Source organism: Copadichromis virginalis, linkage group LG11, assembly GCF_057382275.1.
Source record: "Copadichromis virginalis isolate Kocher_CV1m ecotype Utaka linkage group LG11, C_Virginalis_male_GT1.1, whole genome shotgun sequence".
Lineage (NCBI taxonomy): Eukaryota > Metazoa > Chordata > Actinopteri > Cichliformes > Cichlidae > Copadichromis > Copadichromis virginalis.
Window position 1 is genome coordinate 10,478,242 of NC_140628.1, and position 12,973 is coordinate 10,491,214.

Here is a 12,973-nt window from a genome sequence, read left to right on the forward strand (position 1 = left end):
ACAAAAACTGTTGTTAGAAAAATCAAAAATTACATGAGGGGAGAGAGGAAAAGGCTTATCTAACAGCTGGATGAGACAGAATTTTATTATACACATGACTGTTTCTGTGGCAGGGGATCGTCAGCTTTCTCTGTTAAAAGGAAACCTGCTAAAAGGTTGAGAAAAGCATTTGACTGTTATGTCCCTTGATACCACAGAGTACATCCATCTGTAGAAGCTGAGGTCAAGTTCTACAGCAATGTTTTTTGGCTTTTGTCATGCAAAACAAAGGCACAGCTCCAAATATGTAAACAATAATTTTAAAGTGTTTATGATGTATGAGTGAAGTGGTGCCACTAGATCTCAGGAGTTGAATTTAATTAAACTTAAAACAAATCTCTAGGACTGGTCTTAGTTCATCTGCAAGATATTATAAAAATGAATACAGCAGTTTACACTTAACAGTGTTTGTTCTTTCAGAGTATTTGAAATACGTAAGCTGGCGAATAAGGAAAAGGCTGTATGAATCATGGATGCATGAATCATGTAACCAATGTAATGTCAAAATAAAGCATCACAGACATTAAATGACTTCCAAGGTTACAAAAGCAATAAACAACAAGCATGTCCCAGCTGAGTCCATCACTTTATTGTGTTCCCTGGAAGCAAAGACAGTCAGTGTGACTCGCAGCTACTGCTTTCCTTTTTTTTTTGCTTGTTTTTCTTCATCTGCAGTTCATTGAGCTCTCAGGGCCACCATAGATAATCCAAGGGTGACAGAAACAGAAAAATATACCAAACTGGCTCAGGATGAGAGGGGGGGAAATTACAGAATGAGATGAAGTGAAGAGATTTTACAAAAAAACAGCCCTGAGAGGCGAATTTAGGAGCAAAGAAAAAAAAGAAGAGTGACAGAAAAGTATGCATTTATATTGGGTGAAATGAGAGAAGAGAAAGTCTGATTTGGAGGACTTTAGTGAGCACTGCCCCCCCCCCGGACGGTAAAATGCAGTTGTCAGGGAAACAGTGGCACTATCTCCATATGTATTCTCCCTGAAAGAGAACGAGAGAGCGCTTCTACAATTCTGCCTTTTGCTGTCCTCTGGAAGCCCCGCTAACCTCCCTGCGACATTCGAGGGCAGTGACACATACTGAGAAGTTTATATCTGCATTAGGCCAGAAAGGACGCTGAGTGATGAATATGCGGAAATGGAAACTGAGGTTTAGCTGAAAACCAACTGAGAGCTGCATAAAGGAAAACAATGAAAAAAATGAAAGCTTTTAAAGGAAAGTAATTAGAAAATAGTAAACAAGGATAATTTCTGTGGAGTAGTAAAAAAAAGCTGTCGAGTGGATCCACGGTGTTAGACGTTAATTTTAGCTGACAAGTGAGTGAAAGGTTACTTTGTCCTGTAAGTGGAAAGAGATAAGATCCAGACTATAAAGCCAAATCCATTTTAAATGTAACTATTGACAGCTTAAATCATCCTTACTCTGATTTCTGCTCTCTCCCATAAATTAGATTACAAAAGCATTCATTGAGGAAGCTTATTTTGCACATTTCCTGCAATTTCATGTAATTACCTGGTCTCTATGAAATTTCTCACTGATTTTTTTTAGGTGAAATGCATAAGGTTTACTTGCTGAAAATTGCTTTTCAGTGCTTAGTTTCTATCTGCAAATCAATAGCACATTTTGGTTGTTTTACAGAAGCAGCTTTGCAAATATAATCTGCCAGTTTTCCCACTGGCAGCTGTAGCTATTAGAGGGTGACGGTTACAGAGGTTCTCCACACTTCTGGGCATTTTTAAAAAGCTGTTTACTAAGTGATATTACGGCACCGTGATGACACACAGCAATGCTGGTGATATTTAGTTTTTGGTCCAAATTTATAAACATGAGCACTGGCTGAAAACCCCTGAGACCAGTGAGTCTGAGAAACCACACTCCTGTGTTTATTAAGACTTATTGTTCAAAGGCATTTATGGTGTATTTTTATCTTTTTTTGATGACTTGGAGCTTTTCAGTTCTGCTGCAGTGGTTGAGACTTGTGTTTTCGACAGCTGTGGAAGCACCACCAGACTGCGTTCGTTCCCTTCAGACGCTCATATGTAGGGATGGGTATCGTTTAGGTTTTATCCGATACCGGTGCCAAATCGGTACTTTTGAAACGGTGCCGGTGCTCAAACGGTGCTCAAACCGGTGCTTAAAGAATGGAGAACACAAAATTGGTCCAAAAACCTCTCATGTTCAGCTGTTTTTTGTAAAAAGATAACAATGTTATCTTTTCTGCAGCTATGGGGCATATATGGTATCACTCTTGGCTGGAAGCAGTGCTTAAACAATGGAAAAAACACAAACTTTGTCCAAAAACCTCTCATGTTTAACTGTTTTCCACTTTTTCTTTGGTCATTTTAGCCTTTTTAGCCAGGGTGAAGGGAGTATCTGCCATCAAACAAGAAGACAGCCGCATGTAGCTATGATGATGTTTGCTAGTTCACCTTACCTGCATTAATGTAATAACGTGGTTAGCCTACTCAACGTAAATTAGCTACTCACGCAGAGAAGAACGGCTGCTGCTGCATCATCATCCGTCATCATTTCTGCTACACTGGCAGGGCTAGGGGCCAGGACTCTCCTCTTCGTGTTTTTGGGGGATGTCGCATAACAGGCAACCCACCGGCAGTAGATGTGCTCGGTGTGAGGTCTCGCAGCAAGCTATCAAATACGGCGCATTTCTGGGCTTTTAAAAAAAACGCTATGCGTCGCCAGGTGTTTCATCGGATTCTTGGTGTTACCTCCTTTGACAGTATCACAGTATCACCTTAAAGCACTTGTTGCAGGCTGCTGAGTTTGCATATTTTGCTATGAAGTACAGCCAGACTTTTAACCGCTTCGCCTTGGGCATTTTTAATCTGTAGCTCTGCTCTAACAGAACGTACGTACCTGGCCCCGCCTACTATCCTCGGAAACGTAAAATGATTGGCTAGAATCTAAAGTGTATCACAGCTCAGGAAAAAAAAGCACCGAAATAAAGCACCGAAATGTGCGCGGCTTTTCGGTCTGTTTACTACCGTTTATGTCAGAACCGGTGCCATGATACCGGTACCCATCCCTACTCATATGGCTCAACAGTGTTTGCAGATGGCAGTGCAATCCCAAGAGAAGGGGGAGGGTCGGATTAGCTCCTAGTTGTGGAGAACTGTATGGTCTCCAAAATCTATGTATGTATAAAAACCCATACATATATAAACATGATAAACAGGCATCTTTATGTAGTCTATGGTTCTCCTTTATAGTTCCCTTTGATTGTGCAGTCGGCGGCTTAGAGCTGGGGTTGAACCTGCACTTCAGAGTTGCTCCAATTACAATGACCCTTTATAAAGTGTTTACAAGTTATAGCTAATGTTGTTCTTGTTATGAAATGTTAACAAATCACTCAGTCAAAGGTCTGTCCATTGTCATTATTAAGAACTGCTTTTGAGTAATGAGGTCATTAATATGGGGTCAGAGGTCTGTAAGCTTGTAATGGGCAACTTAAATGTCTGTAATTGTAACTATTGAAAGTTGTTTGAAATCCAAGTTTTCAATTGTAAACATTCGACTACTCTCACGGCTTTATGCTAATGATGGTCATCTGGCTCAGCCACACTAGAGCAGGGGTGACAAACATAAGGCCCGGGGGCCAGAATCAGTGATGACTCCAGTCCGGCCCATTGAATGCCAGTACCATATGCCAGTATTGGAACTGGTATTCATCCAGCAACTGCCAACAACCTTCAGCCACTCACCAACCAGGGAGTCACCGAACGGCCTCACGAGTTGGCCTGTGTGACTCAAGCCTTAGCTAAGTAGAAAGAAGGAATGTCAAGGTAGCTAAACTTGTTCTCTCTGCCTGTTTATATTTGTATAATCAGTAAAAATCAGCCAAAGTGTAAAAAGATAGGACGTCCATTTGACGAGTGGGAGTTTCTATTAAGCTCAAGGACACACTGGGTATGATTTCAGCATTGCAGTAGTTTCATATTTAGCCTTCCTTAATAACAATATAGGTAAAAGTCATCTTTGGTAACTGTTGGTATGAAAGAAAGTAAATTTACCTCAAAAATGTGAAATTATTCCTTCAACAGATGAAAACAGAACCCACGGGAACCAAATCACTCAGCTGACTGAAGGAAGATGTTATTATAGGACAAAAATGGTTTGGCTTCTCCAATTCACTCATCATTGTGAAGATGGTGCAGCTATAAGGTATAATTTGTCAGTGAGAGAGAGAGAGAGAGCCACTGTGGCGCTGGCAGGGCAGAAGGAGGCGTCTGCAGCCCATCTAAACAATGTTTAAACAATGTTTTCGAATGTTATTAAAGGAAGAAAAGAGCTGTCACTGCTCACAGCTGTGATAAAGTAGCTGAGCAGAAGGTGACCATAACCAGTGAGGAATGTCAATAGCAAAAGATAAACAGAAAAGCAATATTATTTTTCATATCTTTCCATAACACAGTCTATAAACCCAGACAAGCATAATCATCAACAGTGGGAGAAAAAACAGAAATATAAATATTATAAATACCATACATACAAGACAGATGATGTGTTTGGTTTTCTGAACAGGGGTTGAAGACATTACAAACTCAACAACTTGTTGCCATTCAGACCTTCACCCTCTGGAAGCGGAGGACTTGTTTATGGTTCTCGCTGCATGGTTGCATTTGTGTTAGTAGCTCCTGATCGCCACTGACATTTACAGCTGGCTAAAGGCAATGGCATCATTCCACCTTAACCTTGTCTCCCTGAAACACAGCATGGCTAATTCCTGTACACTGAGTGATCCTGTGCTGTATCGTTTCTGTTCATCTAAAGCAGGGGTGCTCAATCCCAGTCCTCGAGAGCTACTGTCCTGCAGCTTTTAGATGCATCCCTACTCCAACACAGCTGAATCAAATGTTTGATCACCTCTTCAGCATGCCATCAAGTTTGGAGAAGGCCTGATAACAAGCCATTCATTTGATTCAGCTGTGTCGGAACAAGGATGCATCTAAAAGCTGCAGGACAGTAGCTCTCGAGGACTGGGATTGAGCACCCCTGATCTAAAGTGTTTGACATCGTTGCATCACTGGCCCCTCAGCAGCCCAGGGTTTCTTCCAAAGATTATTTGAACTAAAAGGAATAGGTTAAGAGTCCTCTGTGGCTCAAACATGTGGTCTGTAGGATTATGACCAACGGCTTAAAGCAGGATGGGACCCAATGTGGGAACCCTTTCCCAGGACTGGATTGATGAGGAGGATTATGTGGTCAAGGTTCTGTAAGTGTAGGACTGACAGAATGTTATACAATGATGATAATAACAAACTCTTATTATGGATTTGTTAAATTATAAACAGAAACTTGTTTGAATTAAAGTTTTATCTCAGAAATGTCAGCAGCACAATGTGGGCAAGAAGACATTAATCATTTCTGGCTTGAAAATATACCAAAACATAAATTCTGCATTAGCAGCAAATAGAAGAAATGAATAAATGAACTTACAATGAAGACAGGGTTGCAGAGGCTCCTTCAAACATTTTACATTTTTAATTCTACCTAGAAAATAACCGTATTGTAACCACAAAATGGAATGAGTTGCTGAATGAATGAAGATTTAAAAAGCAGGCAATTGAACAGCTAATTGCGAGCTTCCTGTTTTCCTTCAAAGGAGCTCGATAGGAAAAGGCCGACTGCAAACCAAAGTCCTCATTAGGTCCTTATTGAGAAACGGCGTGCTGGACAGAGTTACTCAGAAACCCTGTAGCGAGATTAGTCATCCAAGAAAACAGATGTGACGGTGAATACTGTAGCTCCCTCCTCTCACCCATCAGAAGACAGTGAGGAACAGTGCCTTCCTAATAGCAGCCGGCTCTCATCGACCTCCAAATGGATCACGGTTTTGTTGGCTCAGTGCAACTGAGATGTGTTATCTGATTGTGGAAATAGAGCCATAAACAAGATCCTATCAGCGATGTTTGAGAGGGTACACAGTAATAGTTCTTGTGTCATTAGAAAGAACATCTGGTTCATTTTATTCTGAAAGGTAAAGAAGGCAAGGCCTTTTTTACTTGTGAGGGTGGAGTGACTAAAGGTGTGAGCTTTTGAAGAGACCTGAAATTGTGTTTTTAAAGCATTTAAAAAAACATTATATCACGTTATGTATTATATATTATATATAATGTTTACCACATATACCTGCAGGTATATTTTATGTCTGACTGTATATCATGTCCTACAAGGCCACTGAGAAATTATAGATATACAAACAAGGAGAAATAGTGAGCGAGAGCTTCATTAATTCAATTCAATTTCATTTATATAACGCCAAATCACAACAACAGTCACCTCAAGGTCCTCAGATGGTTAGGTAGACCCTACAATAATACATACAGAGAAAACCTCAACTATCATGTGACCCCCTGTGAGCAAGCACTTTGGCAACAGCGGGAAGGAAAAACTCCCTTTTAACAGGAAGAAACCTCCGACAGAACCAGGCTCGGTAAGGCCATCTGCCGCAACCAGTTAGGGTGAGAGAAGGAAGACAGGATAAAAGACATGCATTATTCCGTAGAAGTGCTTTTGTTAAACATTTGTGCATTTTTTTCTCTTTTTACATATTTTTAATAAAAGCTGGTGTTTTTTAAGTTCCCTCCTCCTGCTTTGGTGAAAAGTCTGAGTTTTTCCACTAAGTTCCCACAAGGCTCATTGAATAGAAGAGGCAAGGAGAGCTAAATTTCCATGAGAATGGCTTCAGCCTCATTACACTTGATAATTTTGTTTGTGAGGACTGTCTGAAATGGAGGAGACACTTTGGCCACCATTTAAAGAGGAACATGTGAATATTCATTATTATTATTATTATTATTATTAGTAGTAGTAGTAGTAGTAGTAGTAGTAGTAGTAATAGTATCATTATTATTATTATCATTATTATTAAAAAGCTTTTGGAGCTATTATTCAGCACTCCTGACTCCAGCAAAGTCATCCTGCTGGTTTTGATTTGTAACAAATCTTCCTGCTGTGTCATTATTGCGTTTTTGTTTTAAATCTCCTTTGATCGGACATCTTTGTATGAACTCTGAGGTCTGCAGTTTGCACATTTCTGTTTATAGACCACTGCAGACAGCTTGCATAAAGACAAATTCATTTTTCCCAACATCCCACCTTAATAGCTTGAGAGAAATAGCAAAGCTGAAAAGATATATTGGTTTAAGCGACCATTATAAAGTTTATACAGTGGGTACTTTTGTTACTACATTTGTTTGCAGTAGTTTATCAAACTGTCTTTTAGGAGCAGCTCTGAAATAGCTTTTTAAGATCCAAACAGAATCCTGTATTCTGTCCTCCAGTGCTCTCAAGCACACTACTGTGTCTCTTTTTGGTCTGGGTCATTTCACATAGACATAAGCAACCATGCATGTAATATCTGGTACTGTCTGAATGCCGTTCCCCTGGCTCCCTTTTCTGACAAACACGACTTTTTCCAAACATCTGCTAAGTTGTATGTAATCAAGTGAGAGTGGAAAGCAGCCTCATAGGTCTTTTGTGTAAGCATCTGTTTGAGCAAGTAACCTTAAAATGAAAGCAGTGGTATTTATTATGGTAGCGGCAATGGAAGGACACAGGTGACGAGTTTTCACCAGATTTAAGAACAGCCACGGCTCCAGGCTTCCCTTCCTCTGAACTGTATGAGCTACGTGATTATTTACCCATCAGAAGGCAGTTGGTCGAGGTGAAGTTTGCTTTGCAATTCCTAATTAAATGGATTCTATATCAAAGAGGCAGGTGTATATCCAAGACATGAATATCACACCAGGGTCTGACAGCTCTCAACATCAAATGCATTTCATTTAACAACTCATGAGCAAAGGTAGCAAAACGGCACTCAAGAGCTGGAAGACGAGGCAGTCGGAGTACAGAGTTATAGATCATTGAGTCTGTGCAGTTCAAAGAGTCTTCTCTCAGACACAACAGTCATAAAGGTGAACACTGAAAACTTTATGCTCAGGTTTAACAAGGAAGATTCAAAACACGAGGCATAAAGCTTGCTGAAACATCCCTGCTTCTACTTCTGCAAGTGCATTTTCCTTTAATTTTAGTTAGCAGTGACTCAGGTGACGCAGTGACAGCTTGTGCCGGCCTGCTGTTTGACTAGTCCAAAATCCAAATACACAATACCTGAGGCAGCAACATGAAAAAATCTCATTAGGTTTGGAAGTGTAATTTTAGAGCATCACAGGCTTCTCAGCAGATGAAACAGTTGCAGAGGTTGTGAGAGATCAGCAGGGTGCTGGAGTGCATTAATGGCACCGTTTCAAAGTGTGAAGACAGTTTGGATGCTTTAGAAACTGCAGATGTTCCAAATTGAAAAGTTTCAAAGAGAGATAATGCTTCCTGGCAGCAGGTTGGTATAACATCACTTTCAAGATGCATTAGAGGCAGGAGGAAAACAGATATTGCAGGGACTCAAACTCAAGGCCGTTGCTTTCCTGAACACTTGTCTCTTCTAGGCAAAAACTGAGTCACTTACTCTTTTCAAAACTATGCTACAGAAAATAGCACTTCACAATACAGATGGTGCCTCTTGTGAGTTTACAGCATTTGATATGTAATTCTTCTGAACATGGGAATTCATTTTCAGTTCCTGAACATGTGCACTAACAACACGTGAAATGTACAATAAAATAGGAGAATAACAGAAGTTCCCACTGGGTGTTTTAAAATAAAAGATATTTTGCGTAATAAACTTCAGGCCTTACTAAACAAAAGGACAAAAGATGGCGGATCGATTATTACATTATTTTTGCGCGTTTAACTGTGTTTGTAACATTTTATAAGTCAATACTGCTTCCAAAGGATGATTTTTGTCAGGGTGCTGGGTTGTTGACCAATCATTTGGACTGTCTTCTGTCATTTAGATTTCCTTTTGGTGTTTTGGGGAAATGTTTAAGTGTTAAGTTTAGTTAATTTTATGATCTGTGTTTTCTTGTCGATTTCCTGTGTTAGTCTGTCCTCTGTGTATGTCTCTTAAGTTATACAATGTCTCCTTCATGTCTCACCTCCCTTTCCCATTTACATATTCCCCTCGTGTTATCACTCCATGTCTTCTGTCCGTGCTTGCACGTATGTTGTCCCCAGCACGTCATGTCTCTCTCTCTTTCTCTGTGTCCCTCGCTCCCCCTCTCACTGTGTATCATCTCCCCTAACTGTTTCTGCGTTTCCACTCTTTGTGACTAGTCTAGTCTAGTTTCCCTGAGCGTTCTTTCCTCCTGGCTCCTGTGTCAAGTTGAGTGTATTAGTCTGCATCTTAGTGTTTCCTGTTTTACTTTGACAGTGTCGGTCCTGTGTTCAGTGTGTTTAATTTTGCTTCCTCTGTGTCTTTAGGTCTATTCATCCCAGCAGTGTTCCCATGTGTTTCCTCTCTCCCTAATGACCCTCATGTGCTTATATTGGCTGTATCCCAATTCAGGGTCTGCAGCCTTTAAGTACGCAGTCTCAACGATCCTCAAGGGCCGCGTACTTAAAGACCGCTAAGGCCGGAAGTGCGAGGCTTGTGAAATGGGACGGTCTAGCCTCCGTTGCGCTGCCCAGGTTGCCTAGCAACCATGATACTAACAGCTAGAAACGTTTCATAAAGCATTGTGTGACAGAAATGAAGGAGAAAATCTTTTGTTCATTTGTTTGTTTGTTTCTACATGAGCTTTGATCATTCTCTGTAAGATTAAGCTCAGCTATTGAACGGCATATATTTTAAAGTAAAGGCTTTAAAACCAAGTTAGTACAAACGTCACTAATGTCACATAACTTTGCCGACATGTGGCAACAGTAATGTTTTAATGTTCTTCGTTATTAAACATTTGCACATAAATAAGTGACATAATATTCAGTACTTACTTAAAGTTTACTCTTCGGGCGCCCCTCATCCGCCATTTTTTTCGGCAAAATTATCCACACCCACCGCCGCGCTATGCATTCTGGGATATGTTGGGCCATGAAGTCTACACCGCCACGTCCTTAAAATTCAGGGAAATGAAGGACGCATTTGAGGGCCGCATTTCGAGCAGCCTTTGAATTGGGACAGCCTTCGTCGTGTCGCTGTGACGTAATCGGCCTTAAAATGCGGCCTTTAAGGCTGCAAACCCTGAATTGGGATACAGCCAGTGTGTCGGTTTTCTTTTGTCCTTTGTCGGGTTGTCTGTGTTCCTCGCATCATGTTCCAGTTCCCTCGTCCAGGTCTCATGTTCCGGTTTCCCTGTGTTTTGATGTCTTAGGTTTGCTTTAGTTTGCCCAGTTTAGTCAAGTCTCGGTTTCACCTTTTGCCTTTTATTTAACTTCCCTTTCTAACATTGAACTTGTGGGTTTCCTTCAGATACCTTGGGATTCCCCCTTTCCAGCTAAAACAGCAAATGAGAGGAGGTAAATGGATTCGTACACAGACATGCCACCGCGTGCTGGAAGCCGACATATCACAGATTCTGAAGCAGCAAGTTTTGTCACTCTGACCAAAAGAAGATGAAAACTACGCTTCACATTTGATAAACTTACTTTGGCAATTTTGCTTCCACCACAATGAAATCACACTTCCTGTACAGCTCTTTCTCTCTCTCAGTGAGAGAACAGTTTCCCAAGAAAAATCTCTGTTTTCTTTATTATTTGCTTGCTTATTACACACCAGTCTACCGTTGTGTGCAGTGATGTCAGCGGTTGTTTTTGTTTGTTTGTTTGTTTGTTTGTTTGTTTGTTTGTTTGTTTGTTTGTTTGTTTGTTTGTTTGTTTGTTTTTCATCTCTCACCTTTTGACCTCCAACAAGAAAGCCTCATGTCTGCTGTTCAATACCAAAGATATGTAAACGTTTCAAAATTATGCCAAATTGCAAAACTCTTAGCTGGGACTCTAATAAAACCTCTGTAACTTTGCTCTGCGTCACTTCAGCAGCATCAGGTAATGTTCATATGTTGATTCATGCTTTTCTTCTGTTATTGTTTTACTGCAGAATATTTTTAAGGTTAATTGCTATAAAAAGCGAGGCCAAGAAAATCTCCTTCATATTTTTCTGTTTTATCCTCAGTTACTTTGACACAAAGGCATCTGCTGGGATGCTCCCACCTCTGATGAAGTCTCACAAGTGTCAGTTTTGTTTTTATTCATAGATATAAAAATATAGATATGCACTGATAAATGATCAGATTTATAATATTTCTGACTGACTAAAAATTGAATTGAATCGAATCAGTTATAGAAATTGAAATCGATACCCAGCCCTAAGATACTTCCAACATCTGTGTATAACAGCTGTAATCCTGTCTTTTCTTTCATCTGCATCTGGATTTAATTTGTTCCTGTCAGTTTGTTAGGTACAGTGCCAAGGTGAGAACCACTACTAAAAAGAACACAAATCTCACATTTGTGGAAAAAAAAACAAACAAAAAACATCTTGATGATCTTCAAGATGTTTTGGGAAAATATTCTGTGGACTGACAAGACAGAAGCTGAAGTTTTTGGAAGGTTTAAGTCCCATTACATCTAAAGTAAAACTAAAAGCATTTCAGAAAAGGGATATCATAGCAACAGTCAAACATGGTGGTGGTAGTGTGATGGTCTGGAGCTGCTTTTCCACCTCCCTACATAGCAGACAGGTCTGGCCTGGATCTGGTGTCAAGCACTGCTGGCTGACTTCTGGCATGGTAAGTGGTATGTCATCCAGATATGGGCCAGGCCTGGAGTAGATGGCACTGTTTATGTGATAGCACTCCACATCTGGCCCGATTGTGGTTTGGTTTATGTGGCCCAGGTTCATAGGTCTGGCCCGGATCCAGCATCAACCTGGCACTTCTGACTGACTGGTGTATGTCAACCAGCAATGATGGCACTATTTATGTTCCTATTTTCCTATTTTTGTTAGAAGACCCAAATGTCATGTTGCAATACTATACTGCTATGGTAGCCAGCGTTTTAAATGCAGGTTTGACAGGTTTGTGAGTGTACACTTGATCCAAAACCTAGTGAGGGTTTACTCATGTGTACCACCGGGTGGCTGTGGCTCAGAAGGTAGAGCAGGTCACTTACTGATCGGAAGGTTAGTGGTTTGATCCCTGACTCCTCCAGTCTACATGTCGAGAGTGTGAGTGTAGTTAGGAAGCACTCAGTTTAGAGAAAGTGTGTGAATGTGGCATGTTGAGTACTTTGAGTAATCTGGGAGAGTAGAAAAGCGCTGTATAAGAATCAGTCTGAACAGTTTCATCATGTTTCTTTTGCACTATGTGTTCCAGCACATGTTGTTATTACATGGTTTGATTACGGTACACATTAGGCTGACATCTGGGGCCAGAGCTGAAACTGTTCTGGGCCAGCACAGGGCCAGCAGTGTGTCTGCAGCTGGCCAGTGGGTCATGACATGGAGGATTTGCTGTAATTGATGAAACCATGAATTCAGCTCTATACCAGAAAATCTTGGGTTATGCAGCATGACCATAATCTGAAACACACAAGCAAGTCCACCTTTGAATGGATTTGTTTAAGAAAAAAAACGAAATGAAGGTTCTGCTTCTAAGTTGGCCAGAGCGTTTTGATTTGAGAGTGTGACTCTTGCCCTCTGAGACCGGGGATAGGCTAAAAGTTAAAAGTTAAACCTGTAGTAGCTGCAGGTACACATGAAGGCAGATATACTGAGCTGTTATTCTGCTGTTATATAATGTTTGCACCAGTTTTTTCACTTTTTTTAGCCCCACCAGCGGCATAATAACTCTGATGACAATGCTGTCTGTCGGCTGAGACATATCTGCACTCGGTGAACGTAACTAAAACACACTAAACTCACTAAACTCACATAAACACACTAATGACTATAATATCATGTCAGAATTATCAGTTGCTGAATCGTAAAGATACTGTTCAACACATTCATACCACCATAGGTTCAGTGTTCAGTACAATCTTTAATTGCCTGCATGATTATGTTATGTGGGGGAAA